This window comes from Oncorhynchus clarkii, chromosome 1 (assembly GCF_045791955.1).
Source record: "Oncorhynchus clarkii lewisi isolate Uvic-CL-2024 chromosome 1, UVic_Ocla_1.0, whole genome shotgun sequence".
NCBI lineage: Eukaryota > Metazoa > Chordata > Actinopteri > Salmoniformes > Salmonidae > Oncorhynchus > Oncorhynchus clarkii.
Window position 1 is genome coordinate 71,170,806 of NC_092147.1, and position 20,642 is coordinate 71,191,447.

At 41.2% G+C, this 20,642-nt stretch overlaps 1 protein-coding gene across 1 annotated transcript in view; it reads left to right on the forward strand.

Moving 5' to 3' along the window:
• The first annotated feature begins 800 nt into the window (after positions 1-800).
• LOC139411624 (protocadherin-15-like) overlaps positions 801-20,642 on the forward strand; it is a 269,777-nt gene continuing 249,935 nt past the window's right edge. Inside the window, exon 1 of the mRNA XM_071158218.1 lies at positions 801-1,013. The gene's annotated coding sequence lies outside the window, so the exon portion shown is untranslated. The remainder of the gene's footprint in view (positions 1,014-20,642) is intronic.

The window sequence follows — 20,642 nt, forward strand, 5'->3', positions numbered from 1 at the left end:
GTTCTCAACTTGCCTACCTGGTTAAATAAAGGTTAAATAAAATAAAATAAAAAAATGACAATTGAGTACTTTTTCCACCACTGGAGCTGAGATCAATAGGGGTAAAGACCAGTGATTGTTGCAAGGTGACTGCTAGGTGAATCATCATTAGAAGTTTATAGTGTTAATATTGTTTCAGCACTAACATCATCCAGTCCATTCAGACAGAGTACAGTAAAGGCTAAAATGATTGCCAACTGATTGTAAATGGCTTTAGATGACCTTCACACTGCTGCTACCCTTAGCTGAGGGTAATCTTGATTGAGAGATAACACTTCTGCCTACTGTGGAGATACTGACGACCATTCACTTATTTTCACTGAAACCATTTTCAGTTGGGACACAATTATTTTCACCTGTGCTATAGCCTATTGATTGGATTAATATTTTAAATGTGTTCATCATTTATAAAATAGACTTGGTGAAAATAGAGTATGTGACATAACCATGTCAAAGGTAATTTCTCCCATTCTTAATCCAAGTGTACAACACCCTATAGAAACAAAAGTGTAGACTAGCATGGTCCTGTGTGTCTTTACTGTCCCTCCCTACCCCTCTGTGTAGTAGGAGTTGGCCAGGTAGAGCTGCTCTGTCTGACGACGTGGACAGGGGGAAAATACAGATTTACCCGACTTCACCTTTACTGCCCCGCGTAATACGATTACTGCTTAACGTCATGAGTATTTGCTCAGGCCGAGAGAGAGAGAGAGCGTCGGAATTTCAACGAGTAGTTGATTTCTGTAAGCTATGTGCTGTGCGCAGCAGAGTTTCGATGCTTGATATTCGTGCTTGCCAACAGAAATACACTAACTCGTACAATAGTTGTTATTTCTGGCCACGGAGTTTCCCTTTTAAGTGTAGGCGAGAGACAGGGGGCGGTCGAGGGCTGATGTGCTTGTGTGAGGATGTGTTCTAGTGTCAGTTGGATTCTGTGACAATCGGAATAGGATTTGGGTGCTTTTGGAGACAACATGGTAAGACATTATTTTACGTTTGATATGACCGTCGTAATATTTCAGTAAGGGAATAATGTGTAGAGGTCGTTGAAATGTATTGGAATGTGTGTAGCCTGCAGCCTTTGTAATATATAGGATTATATAAACTATTGTGTTTGTTGTGTGTGGTTCTATGATCTAGTCTAGTCCTTTCAAATAAAATGACTAAATGCAGTGTATAATAAATTCAGTATACGGGGATGCCAGTAATAAACCATTTTAACGTGTTAATAATTATTAGCAATACATTTCATCATTGACATTGCGTCACCATGGTTAAACTACTCTACCCAAGGTAGACTACCGTTCGGTTAATCTCTTGAAAGTGAAGTTTTAAATCACATTGAGTGCATCAGCGTTCACATTGGATTACGCAAGGGTGATATACTATTAATGTTTTACTGTAAACTGTAGCTGCAGGCAAAACCAAGCGTTGTTTCACGATAAGCAGTCGCTTTAAAGACGTCATGTCCCCCCGAGTCGAATGATCAGCGCTTTTGTTTTATGCGAAGCATCCAAAAATCACACTTTTCTCCACTGAGTCAAGGAGCTATATAGCGCCTTCACGCGCATGGGTCAGGTCTCTCTCTCTCTTTCTCTCTCTCTCGCTCTTTCTCGTTCTCTCTCTCGCCTGTGGATTTACCTCAAGGATTGAACAGCCACACACCTTATGCAGCCCAATTCCTGGCAGCTACCTTCCATTCGTCTTTTTTTTCTGATAAATATTTAGATACTGTTTATTTATTTCGAAAATTGGAAACAACTGTCACTGATGTGCATGGAGCCATGTGCACCGATCAGGTTTAAAGTTTCAGTTTAAAGTTTTAATGTCACATGCACAAGTACAGTGAAATGCCTTACTTGCAAACTCAAAGACCAACAATGCAATAATCCATGACAATCAATAATAATGTAATACTAGAAAAAAAAGAAGAAGAAGAAGAAATAATGAAGAAATTAATAAGTAAGTAAGCATACTATATACAGGGTTAGTTCCAATGCCATATTTACAATGTGCAGGGATACTGGAGTGATGGAGGTAGATATGTAACGTAACTAGGCAACATGATTTAAGATAAACAGTACCAGCAACTTGTTTGTGAGTGGGTGTGTATGTGTGTCAGTGGCGATTTTAGCATTTAAATCTTGGTGGGGCAAGCCGGCAAAGTTTTATGCATGCCAGCAAAGTCACAACACTAAACAATATATCAATTGCACTATAACGGTGACAAACGGTGCCCACAAACTGTTAGGGCCTACATAAAGCTGTCCCAGCCGAAGAGCTATCATTACCACCGCTACACCTGGCTATCAGCGGAGCCTTGTCTGGCAGCAAAAGAGTTCATTCAGCCTCATTTAGTGCCTTTTTAAAAAACATTGCTGATATGGCTGACCTGCTTAAACAAATGTTTTTGACTGACAATTGAGATGTACACACTATGGCATAAGGAAGCGATGAGCAGATAAGAGGTAATCCGTCATTTCGATTAAGACATTAATGAGCAAGCTAAGACGACGTAGTCTATATAACTATTTGTTCAGGGCTTTTTAAATGTACAGTGACATAATTCAGAGCATGGGCATTATAGTATTCTCCCTGTACAACAAGTCAGAACCATAGGATAAATAAAGGGGGCATATGAGCAGACAATGGAAGCTCTTAAAATATTCGACAATGAAATTTCTCTAAAAACAGGATATAGGCTACATTTGCACCACCAAGTCAAACAGCAAGCTAAGTTATGAGGGGGAATGTGACCAAATTATTAGGGCGAGGCACATGGGCTACTAATAGATTACTAAACAACATACAATTAGTATTACTTTCTCTGCTACAGTATACATATCTCCCTGGCATAGTACATCATTTATGTAGCAGCATGCAATATATTTTTGGACTGTGCTGTGCTCACTTGAACAGGAAGGTGGTGCGGAAGTCCTTCTTGTGGGTAAATTTAGTCATGTAACTTAGACTGGCATTCTCTGAATTTACGGGGCTTTCAAGACAATCGGGAACTCGGAAATTAACTAGATTGAATCATGACGTCAGTGATCTTCAGGTCGGAGCACTAGAGGAGGTCAGAGTTCCTAACTTGGAATTCCGAGTTGGATGACCGTTAAAAAACGTATTTTCCTATTCGGAGCTCAGTTGTCGGTTTCCAGGTGTTTTTAACGTTGCAGAAGTCATGATGGATTGACAGCATGGCCAATGTATTCAACCTTTTCTGGTTCATGGTGTTGCTTGTGAATGTTAATCATTTTAAGCTTGGAAAGAGACCCTTAAACCCAGACTTGGACCACACACCCTCTCCACCGAATAGCAGGCAGGGGAAGCAAAATAGTGATTCATTTGCAATGCTTGCAGTTAGCCACTGATTCCTTCCAAACCACTCATTGTTGAATTTGCGATGTCTGACTAACTAGCATGGTATTCTTTCACTGTAATAGCTACTGTTAATTGGATAGTGCAGTTAGATTAACAAGAATTTAAGCTTTCTGCCAATATCAGATATGTCTATGTCCTAGGAAATTTTCTTGTTACTTACAACCTCATGCTAATCGCATTAGCCTACGTTAGCTCAACTTTCCCGTGGAAGGGACAGTGATCCCGAATAAGTTTAATTGTTTGCAAACTGATATGTGTCACGTATTAGTGCCAAAATAACATGAACATTAAAAAGAAAAAATAATAATACATTAGATAAAAACTTAAAGTCAAAAGTTTGGACACACCTACTAATTCCAGGCCTTTTCTTTATTTTTACGATTTTCTACATTGTAGTGAAGACATAATAGTGAAGACATCAAAACTATAAAATAACACACATGGAATGATGTACTAACCAAAAAAGTGTTAAACAAATCTGCCACCCTTTGTCTTGATGACAACTTTGCATCCTCTTGGCATTCTCTCAACCAGCTTCACCTGGAATGCTTTTCCAACGGTCTTGAAGGATTTCCCACATATGTTGGCTGCTTTTACTTCACTCTGCTGTCCAACTCAACCCAAACCACCTCAATTGGGTCGAGGTCCGGTGATTGTGGGGCGGCAGGGTAGCCTAGTGGTTAGAGCGTTGGACTAGTAACCGTGAAGGTTGCAAGTTCAAATCCCCGAGCTGACAAGGTACAAATCTGTCATTCTGTTCCTAGACTGTCATTGAAAATAAGAATATGTTCTTAACTGACTTGCCTAGTTAAATAAAGGTCTAATAAAAAAGGTCATCATCAGGCCAGGTCATCTGATGCAGCACTCCATCACTCTCCGTCTTGGTCAAAAATCCCTTACAAAGTCCTGTTGAAAAACAAATGATAGTCCCACAAAGTCAAAACCAGATGGGATGGCGTATAGATGTCGAATGCCGTGGTAGCCATGCTGGTTACGTGTGTCTTGAATTCTAAAAAAATCACAGACAGTGTCACCAGCAAAGGCCCCCACACCATCACGCCTCCTCCTCAATGCTTCATGGTGGGAACCACACATGCGGAGATCATCCGTTGATCCACGTTTCACAAAGCCACGGCGGGTGTAACTAAAATCTCAAATTTGGACTTTTAGTAGTGGTTTCTTTGCATCAATTAGATCATGAAGGCCTGATTCATGCAGTCTCCTCTGAATAGTTGATGTTGAGATGTGTCTAACTTGAATTCTGTGAAGCATGTATTTGGGTTGCAACTTCTGAGGCTGGTAACTCTCTAATTCTAATGAATACCTCTGCAGCAGAGGTAACTCTGGGTGTTCCTTTCCTGTGGCGGTCCTCATGAGAGCCAGTTTCATCATAGCGCTTGATGGTTTTGTAACTGCATTTGAAGAAACTTTGAAAGTTCTTGACACATCTGGATTGACTGACCTTCATGTCTGCCCTTTTTTTTTTTTTTTTTACATTTTCATCTAAAATTGCATACCCAAATCTAACTGCCTGTAGCTCAGGCCCTGAAGCAAGGATATGCATATTCTTAATACCACTTGAAAGGAAACACTTTGAAGTCTGTGGAAATGTGAAAGGAATGTAGGAGAATATAGCACATTCGATCTGGTAAAAGATAATACAAAGACAAAAACAACCGTTTTTTTTGTAATTTCTTTGTAACATCAGCTTTGAAATGCAAGAGAAAGGCCATAATGTAATATTCCAGCCCAGTTCATATTTACATTTTGGCCACTAGATGGCAGCAGTGTATGTGCAATGTTTTAGACTGATCCAATGAACCATTGCATTTCTGTTCAAAATGTTGTATCAAGACTGCCCAAATGTGCCTAATTGGTTTATTAATAACTTTTCATGTTCAAAACTGTGCACTCTCCTCAAACAATAGCATGGTATTCTTTCACTGTAATAGCTGTTGTAAATTGGACTGTGCAGTTAGATTAACAATAATTTAAGCTTTCTGCCAATTAAGATATGTCTATAGTATGTCCTGGGAAATGTTCATGTTACTTACAACCTTATGCTAATCGCATTAGCCTACGTTAGCTCAAGACTCCCGTGGACGGGACACCGATCCTGAAAGTAATGATGGACTGTCAATTCTCTTTGCTTATTTGAGCTGTTCTTGCCATAATTTGGAGGTGGTCTTTTACCAAATAGGGCTATTCTCTGTGTACACCTACCTCGTCACAACACAAATTCATTAAGAAGGAAAAAAATTCCACAAATGAACTTTTAACAAGTCACACCTGTTAATTGAAGCTGGTTGAGAGAATGCCAAGGATGTGCAAAGCTGTCATCAAGGCAAAGGCTACTTTGAAGAATCTCAAATATAAAATATATCTTGGTTTGTTTAAAACTTTTTTGGTTACTACATATGTGTTATTTCATAGTTTTGTTGTCTTCACAATTATTCTACAATGTAGAAAATAGTAAAAATGAAGAAAAACCCTGGAATGAGTAGGTGTGTCCAAACTTTTGACTGGTACTGTATTTAAATATATATAATATATATATATATATATATATATATATATATATATATATATATATATATATATATATATATATATATATATATATATATATATTTTTTAGCTAAACAGGCGGGGCTAAAAACAGCCTCTGCCCCACCTGCCCTGAATGACAGGTCACCACTGGTGTGTGTAAAGTATGCAGACCCCTTGGCTTTTTCCCAGAATTTGTTACGTTAAAGCCTTATTCTAAAATGAATTACATTATTTTTGTCCTCATCCATCTACACATAATACCCCATAATGACAAAATGAATACAGATTTTGTTAAATGTATGTACAGATCCTTTTTTAAGAGACTCGAAATTGAACTCAGATGCATCCTGTTTCCATTGATCATCCTTAGGCTGTTTCTACAACTTGATTGGCATCCACCTGTGGTAAATTCAATTGATTGGACTTGATTTGGAAAGGCACACACATCAAATCAAATGTATTGGTCACATACACATGGTTAGCAGATGTTATTGCGAGTGTAGCAAAATGCTTGTGCTTCTAGTTCCGACAGTGCAGCAATATCTAACAAGTAATATCAAACATTTTCACAACAAATACCTAATACACACAAATCTAATTAAAGGAATGGAATAAGAATATATAAATATATGGATGAGCAATGACAGAGTGCATAGGCTAAAATGCAATAGATAGTATAGAATACAGTATATACAGTTGAAGTCAGAAGTTTACATACACTTAGGTTGGATTCATTAAAACTCGTTTTTCAACCACTCCACAAATTTCTTGTTAACAAACTACAGTTTTGGCAAGTCAGTTAGGACATCTACTTTGTGTTTGACACAAGTCATTTTCAAACAATTGTTTACAGAGAGATTATTTCACTTATAATACACTGTATCACAACTCCAGTGGGTCAGAAGTTTTCATACACTAAGTTGAGTGTGACTTTAAACAGCTTGGAAAATTCCAGAAAATGATGTCATGGCTTTAGAAGATTCTGATAGGCTAATTGACATCATTTGAGTCAATTGTAAGTGTACCTGTGGATGTAGTTCAAGGCCTACCTTCACACTCAGTGCCTCTTTGCTTGACATCATGAGAAAATCAAAAGAGATCAGCCAAAATTGTAGACATCCACAAGTCTGGTTCATCCTTGGGAGCAATTTCTAAACGCCTGAAGGTACCAGGTTCATCTGTACAAACAATAGTACGCAAGTATAAACACCATGGGACCACGCAGCTGTCATACCACTCAGGAAGGAGACACTTTCTGTATCCTAGAGATGAACGTACTTTGGTGTGAAAAGTGCAAATCAATCCCAGAACAACAGCAAAAGACCTTGTGAAGATGCTGGACGAAAAAGGTACACAAGTATCTATATCCACAGTAAACAAGTCCTATATCGACACAACCTGAAAGTCCGCTCAGCAAGGAAGACGCCACTGCTTCAAAACCGCCATAAAAAAGCCAGAATACGGTTTGCAACTGCACATGGGGACAAAGATCGTACTGTTTGGAAAAATGTCCCTTGGTCTGATGAAACAAAAAATAGAACTGTTTGGCCATAATGACCGTCATTATGTTAAAAGGAGGAAAACGGGGGATGCTTGCAAGCCGAAAAACACCATCCCAAATACATTTAAACTCAGTTTTTCACAACAGGCAGTGGCTCAGATGGTTGTTGTCCTTGATTATCTTTTTGGCCTTCCTGTGACATCAGGTGCTGTTTATATAAGATCCCACATTTCAAAGTGCGTGTCTGAGAAGAAACGAAGCCATGAGGTCGAAGGAATTTTCCGTAGAGCTCCGAGACAGGATTGTGTTGAGGCACAGATCTGGGGAAGGGTACCAAAAAATGTCTGCAGCATTGAAGTTCCCCAAGAACACAGTGGCATCCATCATTCTTAAATGGAAGACGTTTGAACCCAACAAGGCTCTTCCTAGAGCTAGCTGCCTGGCCAAACTGAGCAATCAGTGGAGAAGGGACTTGGTCAGGGTGGTGACCAACAACCCTATGGTCACTCTGACAGAGCTCCAGAGTTCTTCCTTGGAGAGGTGGAGAACCTTCCAGAAGGAGAACCATCTCTGCAGCACTCCTCTGATCAGGCCTTTATTGTGGAGTGGACAGATGGAATCCACTCCTCAGTAAAAAGCACATGACAGCCAGCTTGGTGTTTGCAAAAAGACTCTCAGACCATGATTAACAGGATTCTCTGGTCTGATGAAACCCTGAATCCCTGCTGTGAAGCATGGTGGTGGCAGCATCATGCTGTGGGGATGTTTTTCAGTGGCAGGGACTGGGAGACTAGTCAGGGTCGAGGGAAAGATAAACATAGCAAAGGTTAGAGAGATCCTTGATGAAAACCTGCTCTAGAGCTCTCAGGACTTCAGACTGGGGTGAAGGTTCACCTTCCAACAGGACAACAACCCTAAGCACAAAGCCAAGACAACGCAGGAGTTGCTTCGGGACAAGTCTCTGTATGCCCTTGAGTGGCCCAGCCAGAGCCCGGACTTGAACCTGATTGAACATCTCTGGAGAGACCTGAAAATAGCTGTTCAGCGACGCTCCCCATCCAACCTGACAGAGCTTGAGAGGATCGGCAGCGACGAATGGGAGAAACTCCCCAAATATGTGTGTGCCAAGAATACTCAAGACTGTAATCGCTGCCAAAGGTGCTTCAACAAAGTATTGAGTAAAGGTCTGAATACCTATGTAATATTTCAGTTTTTATTTTTTATACATTTCTAAAAACCTGTTTTTGATTTGTCATTATAGGGTATTGTGTGTAGATTGATGAGGAAAATAAACAATTTAATCAATTTTAGAATAAGGCTGTAACATAACAACATGTGGAAGATGTCAAGGGGTCTGAATACTTTCCAAATGCACTGTATGTGCATATACTTTGTGAGTGAGCAGATGATGGAATGAGCGTGAGTGTGTAGGGCCCTCTGAGTCTGCATAGATACAGTTAAAGGTCAATGAAGATAAAAGGTAAATTCAGATCATCCGTGTAGCGATTTTGTTAGCTATTTGTCAGTCTTATTGCTTGGGGATAGAAGCTGTTTAAGAGCATGTTGTTGCCAGACTTGATGCACCGGTACCGCTTGCCATGCGGAAGCAGAGAGAATAGTCTATGGCTTGGGTGGTTGGAGTCTTTAAAGATTTTCCGGGCCTTTCTACCACACCGCCTGATATAGATTTCCTGGGTGGCAGGAGGCTAGGCCCCAGTGATGTACTGGCTGTCCGCACCACACTCTGTAGCTCCATGTGATTGGGGGCAGTGCTATTGCCATACTAGGTAGTGATGCAGCCATTCAAAATGTATAACTTTTTGAGGATTTGAGGGCCCATGACAAACCTTTTCAACCTCCTGGGGTGTAAGAGGTGCTGTCGTAGAGTACATGCCCCTTTGCCCTTCCAGGCTCCAAAGTGCCCTTTCAGGAGGTGGTAAATATTTTTTTGTATTCTTTTTTTGTCATTGTAGTTCAGAACCCACTGCCCGCAAGTTGTCATGTTCACCACCCCCCATTCTGTCTGTTGGTTGCACCTGTTGTTAAGCCCTGTACAGAGCTTACAGTCACCCTGTTGTGCCCTTTTCTCCAGTCTGCCCTCTAAAGAGATTGTGCACGGCCGGTATCCAAACAGCACTCTTACCCAATGAGAAAGGGGGAACACTAAGGGTAGCTGTCACGTCCTGACCATAGAAAGCCTTTATTTTCTATGGTGGAGTAGGTCAGGCCGTGACTGGGGGGTGTTCTAGTTTATTATTTCTATGTGTATTCTATGTTTTCTATTTCTTTGTTGGTCGGGTATGGTTCCCAATCAGAGGCAGCTGTCTATCGTTGTCTCTGATTGGGGATTATACTTAGGCAGCCTTTTTTCCACTTGTTTGTGGGATCTTGTTTTTGTATTGTTGCTTTTGAGCCCTACAAAACTCTACGTTTGTTTGTTTGTTACTCTTTATTGTTTTGTTGCTGGTTCACATTTAAAATATATTATGACGAACCCAAACCACGCTGTGCTTTGGTCCACTCCTTATAACGATCGTGACAGTAGCGCTGCCACGCCTCTGATAATGCCCCTGGTTCACATGTACATTATAGGTCAATGCTTTCGAAGTTGTTTGTGTGTAGGCCTGCATGCGTGGTCATATATTCGGAGAGGGGTGATCATCTCAGGAAAAGAGATGAGTGATTTGTGTCTCCATTAAACTTTAAATTTGGTGACTTGTCCCAGAGAGCAGGAGTGGTCAGCCTTGGTTAGCCCGAGATAGGGCACCGCACAGTGAACGCAATGGCGTCCTAGATTGCTAGGATGCGGAGCCCGGAACATAGTTTGTGAAAAGTCCTAAGGTTTAGCCCTGACTGTTATTCAAGGCAGTCCTATAATTCATTACTCTTTGTCTGTCCATCTGAATTGTATAATGTGAAGAAACCTTCTGCCCTTTTCTCCACACAGGCACATAACTCCGACTATGGTAGACAGTGGTAGGACACACTGTGACTTGTCTTATGTGCGGATTACCACAGCTGGAGTTTGGTGTATATGTTCCAGGCGTCGCATTTATTGCATGGTGTCCTATACTCTAAATGACTAGCCTTTGCCATGCTCTATGCATCCAAGCCACAGTATAGGACTACATCAGCAAGATGTGTTTAGTATCTGAGTTAAATGAGTTCTATTCTGCCTGAGGTTACATTGACTTGTGTAATCCCTGGTTTGCTAAACCTCTTCTCTTGTTAAGACTATCCCTTAATAACTATTGACAAAGAGGTTTTGTCAATAGTTGAGTGATGTATAATCTCCCTCAAGACATCTCAATGCAAGTCAGAAGACATGTGGCATTGAGTTTATAATGAAGCGATGGAATTCAATTAAATCTGCAATGCAGCACACACAGAATGTGTATAGCCTAAGACAAAATTATTCCCTTACATTCTCCTCCTTGTACGCATTGCACAGTTTGAGAGTTCTGGACTGCACCAAAGGAGCTAGACGAATGATGTCAGGTCTTCAGTACATGACACGAGGACTTCCTTACATTACTCTATCTTTATTGTCAGTAAGAGAAGAGGAGGCTCAAGGCATCTTAAGATACAGTATTAATAAGGCGAACCAAAGAGGTTATAATGCTCTGATAACTAATCAGAACCAGAGGCTATACATTGTCCATTCTAATATAATGAAGTACTTCTTTAGATTTATGAATGCACAGTAGAGAATAGCATAGGGAATGATGGGTAGGCCAAAAAATACCTGAAAACACCAGTATTCAAGATGGCCTCACTCTACATATTGTGCAACTGGGACTTGTCTTTCTTTTCATCAAAATGCTATGCAAGCCAAATAGATATTGGAGACAATTTTATAACTCACAGCATTGTGTGTTCTGATTGTTGTAGTAGTAGTAGTAGTAGTAGTAGTAGTAGTAGTAGTAGTTTGCACTTGTGACTCATTGCCTCTTCATTATTACCCTGGGCTCATGCGAGGAAGGTTTGCGTGTATGTTATAAAACACAAATTAAACAAGGTTGGAACACTCCCATGACTAACTAATGGTTCTCTCTCATCTGGCGCAACACTGCATGAGACATTACTAAACAATGACAAGTCTGAGACATATTACAGTGTTATTAATTGAAATTTAGCATTTATGTTTTACCTCGTGTGGGTTTTTCTTATTTTCTAGAAATATTTCCCTAAAGCGAACCTTTTGAGGTATTGTCAGTTTAAATGTGGCTGTTTGAAGGTCGTGTCAATGGTCACATTTGGGTGTTGTTCAGTGATGACATAATAAAGACCATATCCCACGATGCTGTGTTGAACATTTGCATAGTCCCAGTGGGATTTCAGTCAGGATCATTGAGCACTGACAGAAATATGGTAGGATGATAATAACCATGTGGTGACAGAAGCAATTATAAGGAGGTCAAAAGATTGCAGTACCTGCAGGATATGACCTTGTGAGTTCACATATACAGTAACCTCTTACTGTTAGTAATACACACAAGGTGATGGATGGCCTTACGCACAATCCAAAATGACATTTTGCCAAATGTAAGGGAGACATTCCACCAGTAGTTGTTGACACCCGTGCGATACCTGAAATGATTTTACTCTGTCCGGATGTGGAGACGGAGACGATCCAGGATCGCTAGAAATACTTGTCCTAACCCCCACCACCCCCGTGCTTCAATATCCCCAGACATTGTGTGAGATGCAGGGCTGTATTAAGATCTAACCTTCTATGCGTACATGGCACGTTTATCAAGAGGGCTGGTTCAGGTTGAGCACCCTTATCAAATCAGCCCATAATTAGACGCTGAGGGACATTCGACTGTCTGGTGCTACTCTGACACCTGGAGTGGCCTGAAGTAGGAACAGAGGCATGGCACAGGAACAGTGGCACAAGATCAAAGGTTATTACTGACAGCAGGGGAGGGTTCATATCAGGGCAGCGCTGATTGTGTGTAGATCATGAGGACTTCATTAACATTTTCCAGGTGGGGTCTTGTTCTCTCTCTCTCTTAACATGTATCTTCCGCAATGCTTTGGCGATACGGAGTGAATCCACCTCTAAGTGATTGCAGGTCTTACTTCCTTCAATATCCCTTTTGTATCTCTACACACGTGAGCAAGCCTTGGGCTGTCCATTTGGTATTGTCACAATATTTTTTGCTAAATTAATAGTCTAACCACTTTGAGCTAGCTGATCCAAAGATCATGCCGCCTTTGCGTTGTCACTCACTCACTCACACACACACACACACACACACACACACACACACACACACACACACACACACACACACACACACACACACACACACACACACACACACACACACACACACACACACACACACACACACACACACACACACACACACACACACACTGTGGAGTAGTTCAGTGGCCTGCATAAAGAGACGTTCTATAGTTCAAAGAATCATCACATTGTCCGTGCTTAAGGGGTTCCAGCCATCCTCAGACAATGGGATGGGGGTCAAAGATGCATATTAAAGTTCTTGCTTCCAAATGATGTTTTTATGTGCTTGGACTGAGGTTTTGGGGGATTACTATGATGTAGTTCTAATTGGAATGTAACTCCCAGGTTGGAAGTAGCAAATTGCTCCCTTTTTTATCACAACTAGCTGGACCCCTCTTTGGTTGTTACCATTAGCAGATCCATGCTACCCACTGAAATGCTCTCTGAAAGTGTAAGAGGTAAGTGAACACTGATACTTCATTCAAACAGACTTCGGCTGTTAGTTCAATAACTTTTTTAGAGAAGAGAAGTGGTTGACTTGAATACTAGATGTGTTTAAGGTTGGCTGTTTTTAGCTGAGATTGAATGGTGGCAATATGATTTAAAATGGATTGGAATTTAAAAAAGGCTTATATTGTGCAATACCTTGTTCTCTTTCACTGTCAATGTCAGGTATGGTATGCATTCTTGCAGATGTAATTTATTTTGTATGTGACCAAACCATTCAGCTCTTCAGTGTAATGGTGATCTATCCTGACTATACATAACTGTTTTGTAAGGTAGAAGTTATGTTGAATGTTGGTCATGCTGTAGAAGCCCTGGTAGAACTGGGGGCATTGTTAAAGAGTCTGATTGTGTGTGGCTCAGCCCGGAGCAGGCTAGCAGCAAAAAACATCCTATTTTGAGTTATCATGCATTATACCTAGCAAGCATTTGAGTCAGCTAAAATTTTAATGTTATGTCTTTGCTACAGCATGTATACCCATCTATTTCACATTGCATTTGATGATTAATAGCTGTCACCGTAAAGAATGACAACAGCCTTTATATGTGACTAGGCGTATGTCACACGTCAATACTTCAAAGAAGAGGTATTTGAAGGGAAACATATTTTTTCACCAAAATGTGTTTTTCTGTCAGAAATGCCATCCAGAACATGTGAACTTCATGTGCCTTAATAACAAACGTGGACCCCATCTGCTAATATGAATACAATTGTTAAATTATGAGTCTAGTTGTTTTAACCACAGAAAAAGTTGTGTAGCCATGTAGCATGCTTCTGTCTGTAACATGAGTTCCTCAGTATTTGTCGGTAATAATTCTAACGCTGCTTTTTTGAAAGATATCACAAAGAACTGCAAAAGTCTTGCTAATGCTCTCCACTTTCTGGTGGACTGAGTTTTTAAATCAGTGGAATACCAAGTGGAAGCAGAGCAAAATAACTAAGGAGATGGAAAAAACTCTGTTTGATTGCAAATATGCGGAGGAAGTTGAAAAGATAACACAAAGAAAGCTATTGTATAAAACACCTGTCTCCGGATTACATCTTCAAACTAAGGGCAACCATGACATCCGTGACAGAGAGGGAAAAGCATTCCTCCATTTATATGGGTAAGAGAGTCTAGCTAGCTACATTTTCCGATATTATACGTTTCTAATTTTGTCAGAAAGTCGTTTTCATTGCCAGTTAAAGTGTACTGTTAACTAGCTAGCTGACGTTAGCTGGCTAGCTTGCTAGCTAACGTTATGTGTATGATCTTTGTAGTAATGTCATTTGTATCTCAGAAATCCATTTGCATTGCTAGTCATAGCCTAATATTAGATAGCTAGCCAACATTGAACCTAGTTGGTTAGCTTTAGCTACCTGCAGATTCATGTATGGTAGTAATGTTATGAGTTGGGATTATGTTTCATTGTTTAGCGAGCTACATGTCTAAACAAAAGACTCCACTATGCAAGTAACCAATTCACTCTAGCGTTTTACTGTATCCTATGCATGTGACAAATAAACTTAGTTTTTTATTTAATATAGTGTGTTTACCAGAGATGGTAATGTGAAGAACAACATGACCTGCACCAAAGTCAAATTAGGATATAACGTTATGCCAATGAGACAGTGTCCTCGTTTTTTTTAAATGATCTGGTAGTATGCCCTGCTTTTATTTCATCACACGCACAACTGCAAACAATTTTCTGTAATTAGCTTGCCATTAACTTGTAAATAATGATCTTGTTGTGAGATTATTTTCCTGTAATAATGCATACAAATTAGCTTAAGTGTCACGATCGCTGTCTTCAAATTCCCTGTCATAAATGAGCCAAGGTGCAGCGTGCATGTAATTCAATTTTTTTTAATCGAAGTGAAACCTTCACACGGTCTGTGCATATTGTAAACAACACCTGGTGCACGAAATCTAAGGAAGTCTCTAGATTTTGCTCGCCTAAAGTAGAGTATATTTGATAAATTGCAGACCACATTACTTGCCTACAGACTTCTCAGCTATACTATTCGTGGCTGTTTATTTACCACCAAAAATAGATGCTGGCACTAAGACCGCACTCAGTCAGCTGTATAAGGAAATAAGCAAACAGGAAACCACTCACCCAGAGGCGGCGCTCCTAGTGGCCGGAGACTTTAATGCAGGGAAACTTAAATCAGTTCTACCAAATCTCTATTAACATGTTAAAAGTGCAACCAGAGGGAAAAACATTCTAGATCACCTGTACTCCACACACAGAAACACGTACAAAGCTCTCCCTCGCCCTCCATTTGGTAAATCCGACCACAACTCTATCCTCCTGATTCCTGCTTACAAGCAAAACTGATTAAAACTTTGTTATTTCACCTTTATTTAACCAGGTAGGCTAGTTGAGAACAAGTTCTCATTTGCAACTGCGACCTGGCCAAGATAAAGCATAGCAATTTGACACATACAACAACACAGAGTTACACATGGAATAAACAAAACATAGTCAATAATACAGCAGAACAAAAGAAAACAAAAAGTCTATGTACAGTGAGTGAAATGAGGTAAGATAAGGGAGTTAAGGCAAAAAATAGGCCATGGTGGTTGCTGTAATTACAATATAGCAATTTAAACAGATGTGCAGAAGATGAATGTGCAAGTAGAGATACTGGGGTGCAAAGGAGCAAGATAAAGGAATAAATACTGTGTGGGGATGAGGTAGGTGTAACGCCCGGGGTATAGTGGGTGAGAAGTCAGGGGCAGGAAGCAGAGAGTTCAGGGTAGTGCTATATCGTTTAATGCACCAAACAATTCCGCACAACCAGTAGGCGGGCCTGCTGGTAAATAAAGCCCGACCAATCAGCCTAAAATGAACACAGGTGAAACCAATAAAGGGGGAAAAGGGATCAGTGGAAGCTAGTATGCCGGTGACGACGACCGCCGAGTGACACCCGAACAGGAAGGGGAGCCACCTTCGGTAGGAGTCGTGACAGTAGGTAGATAGATGGGCTGTTTACAGATGGGCTATGTACAGGTGCAGTGATCTGTGAGCTGCTCTGACAGCTGGTGCTTAAAGCTAGTGAGGGAGATATGAGTCTCCAGCAGGAAGCACCAGTGACTCGTCTATAAAAAAGTGGTCAGATGAAGCAGATGCTAAACTACAGGACTGTTTTGCTATCACAGAATGGAACATGTTCTGGGATTCTTCCGATTACATTGAGGAATACACCACATAAGTCACTGGCTTTATCAATAAGTGCATTGAGGACGTCGTCCCCACAGTGACTGGACGTAGATACCCCAACCAGAAGCCATGGATTACAGGCAACATTCGCAATGAGCTAAAGGGTAGAGCAGCCGCTTTCAAGGTGCGGAACTCTAACCCGGAAGCTTGCAATAAATCCTACTATGCCCTGCGACGAACCATCAACCCGGCAAAGCGTCAATACAGGGCTAAGATTGAATCATACTACACCGGATCCGACGGTCGTCGGATGGGGCAGGGCTTGCAAACTATTACAGACTACAAAGGGAAGCACAGCTGCAAGCTGCCCAGTGACACGAGCCTACCAGACGAGCTAAATCACTTCTATTCTCACTTCGAGGCAAGCAACACTGAGGCATGCATGAGAGCATCAGCTGTTTCAGACGACTGTGTGATCACGCTCTCCATTGCCGACGTGAGTAAGACATTTCAACAGGTCAACATATACAAGGCTGCGGGGCCAGACGGATTACCAGGACGTGTGCCCCGGGCATGTGCTGACCAACTGGCAGGTGTCTTCACTGACATTTTCAACATGTCCCTGATTGAGTCTGTAATACCAACATGTTTCAAGCAGACCACCATAGTCCCTGTGCCCAAGAACACAAAGGCAACCTGCCTAAATTACTACAGACCCGTAGCACTCACGTCCATAGCCATGAAGTGCTGTTAGTGAAAGGCTGGTAATGGCTCACATCAACACCATTATCCCAGAAACCCTAGACCCACTCCAATTTGCATACCGCCAAAACAGATCCACAGATGATGCAATCTCTATTGCACTCCACACTGCCCTTTCCCACCTGGACAAAAGGAACACCTATGCGAGAATGCTATTCATTGACTACAGCTCAGCATTCAACACCATACTACCCTCAAAGCTCATCACTAAACTAAGGAACCTGGGACTAAACACCTCTCTCTGCAACTGGATCCTGGACTTCCTGACGGGCCGCCCCCCCAGGTGGGGAGGGTAGGTAGCAACACATCTGCCACGCTGATCCTCAACACTAGAGCTCCCCAGGGGTGCGTGCTGTCCCCTCCTGTACTCCCTGTTCACCCACGACTGTATGGCCAGGCACGACTTCAACACCATCATTAAGTTTCCTGACGACACAACAGTGGTATGCCTGATCACCGACAACGACGAGACAGCCTATAGGGAGGAGGTCAGAGACCTGGCTGGGTGGTGCCAGAATAACAACCTATCCCTCAACCTAACCAAGACTAAGGAGATGATTGTGGGCTGCAGGAAAAGGAGCACCGAGCACGCCCCCATTCTCATCTACGGGGCTGTAGTTAAGCAGGTTGAGAGCTTCAAGTTCCTTGGTGTCAACATCAATAACAAACTAGAATGGTCCAAACACACCAAGACAGTCGTGAAGAGGGCACGACAAAGCTTATTCCCCCTCAGGAAACTAAAAAGATTTGGCATTGTTCCAGAGATCCTCAAAAGGTTCTACAGCTGCAACATCGAGAGCATCCTGACCGGTTGCATCACTGCCTGGTACGGCAATTGCTTGACCGCAAGGCACTTCAGAGGGTAGTGCGTACGGCCCAGTACATCACTGAGGCAAAGCTGCCTGCCATCCAGGACCTCTACACCAGGCAGTGTCAGAGGAAGGCCCTAAAATTGTCAAAGACCCCAGCCACCCCGGTCATAGACTGTCCTCACTACTACCGCATGGCAAGCGGTACCGGAGTGCCAAGTCTAGGACAAAAAGGCTTCTCAACAGTTTTTACCCCCAAGCCAAAAGACTCCTGAACAGGTAAACTAATGGTTACTCTGACTATTTGCATTGTGTGCTACCCCTTCCCCCTAACCCCTCTTTTATGCTGCTGCTACTCTCTGTTTATCATACATGCATAGTCACTTTAATCATACCTACATGTACATGCTACCTCAATTGGCCCTACCAACCAGTGCTCCCGCACGTTGGCTAACCGGGCTATCTGCATTGTGTCCTACCACCCGCCAACCCCTCTTTTTACGCTACTGCTACTCTCTGTTCATCATATATGCATAGTCACTTTAATCATACCTACATGTACATGCTACCTCAATAAGCCTGACTAACTGGTGTCTGTAGCCTTGCTACTGTTATTTTCAAATGTCTTTTTACTGTTGTTTTATTTCTTTACTTACCTACACACACACACCTTTTTTTCGCACTATTGGTTGCAGCCTGAAAGTAAGCATTTCACTGTAAGGTGAATTCGGTGCACGTGACAAATACATTTTGTTTTGATTTGATTTGACAACTGTGGTTGCTTAGTACCTACCACACTCACTATGTTTAGCACATGGCCTCACATGTGAATTCTTAAAAAATGGGTGAGACTAAAGCTTAAGAGAGTGTGAACGATGCTGAATGGTGTAGACAAATAAGAGCTCACCATTAGGTGTACCAAAATATCCAAGGGACATTTTCTCAAAACAGAATGTGTTTCCCATTGTTCCTCAACTGTAGTGTATAATATATAATTTTCTAGCAGAGTCTGTACTTTTATCCGATGTAAAAAACGCTATTTCAAATTTTGCTACATAAGACCGAATCGAGCCGGTCGGTCACACATGTCAAAAGAGCTCTTTGCAAAGACTCTGGAAGGTATTGGAAACATGACACATCTGACGAGTAATGATTGTTTTTCAACAGGTTTTGATTGTATATTTCCCGTCAAGTATATATGTCCTAGGCTGCTTCATCGTACTGTAGGTTTAATTTAAGTGGTTTTGATGCTTCAATGCCCTTGATGCTTCAATGGCCTTCTTACAAGGTGTGATTATGTTGCTGTCTATGGATGTATTCCTGCCCACTCCTTTTTAAGCGAACGATGTTCACCAGATCAATTGTTTAATCAGCTGTTATATAGTGACTGCTAGTCACAATTTCAAGCCTTCTTCGGATTGAAGTATCAGTAATTCAAACATGGATTGAAGCTTAGTTGGAAACCTTTCCTCACAATGAATGATTTGTGATTACAACAGATTGACTTACACAGCAAGCATGTTAAGCCACACATTAAGTAGAGGAAATCTCACCAAAAGTCAAAAGCGCTTTGTTAGAAGTCAGCGGTTAATGTTTAACATCCATTGTACTGAGCTGAGTGTCTTGTAGCATGGATACTAGGCCTACATTGGGATGCTAAGCAGTGAGCCAGAAAAGCACCCACATGGGTTTAGCTCCACAGAGTTTAGAGCTTTGGAACTTGGTCATGACATGAATCAGACAGAGGTATTATAAACCTCAGAGCTCTGTAACTCTCTCAGTGACTATGAATGAAAACCTTCCCCATCAGAAACAAAACGTTGTACTGTATACAGTGTTGCATCTGTCCCGCTGTCAAAAACGTGATTTTCCTGTGGTTTACATATATGTGACCCACCGCCTCGATTCGGTCTTATGTAGCAACATTTGAAATTGTGTTTTTTACATTGCATATAAGTAAGGACTCAGAGCTACAAAATTGTTTAACATAGTCTGCAGATGAGGAACAATGGGAAAGTATTTCTGCTTTGAAAGTTAATAAACTTGTAACACCACTTTTGTTGAAATGATCCTTGAATATTTTGGTACACCTACTGGAGAGCTCTTCTTTGTCTATATCTATTCAGCATCGTTCACACCTTAGCCCCATCCATCTATTTAAGGATTCACATGTGACGCCATGTGCTAAACAAAGTGAATAAGGTAGTGTAATATACAACCAAAGATTAGCTTACAATAAAGAAAAACTCCAGGTAAAAATACACTTTGGCCAATATCCTAATTTAAATTGATGGGTCATGTGAAAGAAATGCTATAACCAACCCCCAGCCACATCTAGCTAAGTGGATGGGTCACTATTGTCTAGACAGGTACACATGTTCATGAAATACAATAGATGGCCATAATAAACCCCAGAGACACCTGGCTAACTTGATGAGTCATGTAATCATTCTCATGCGAAATGGAGTCTTTTGTTTAGACATGTAGCTAGCTATCTAAACAATTAACCATAATCTCAACCCATAGCTACAGTACAAACAGATTGTCATAGCTAGCCACAATGCATTAAATGCTGGAGTATGAATCTGCAAGTACAGTTGAAGTCAGAAGTTTACATACACTTAGGTTGGAGTCATAAAAACTTGCTTTTCAATCACTCCACAAATTTCTTGTTAACAAACTATAGTTTTGG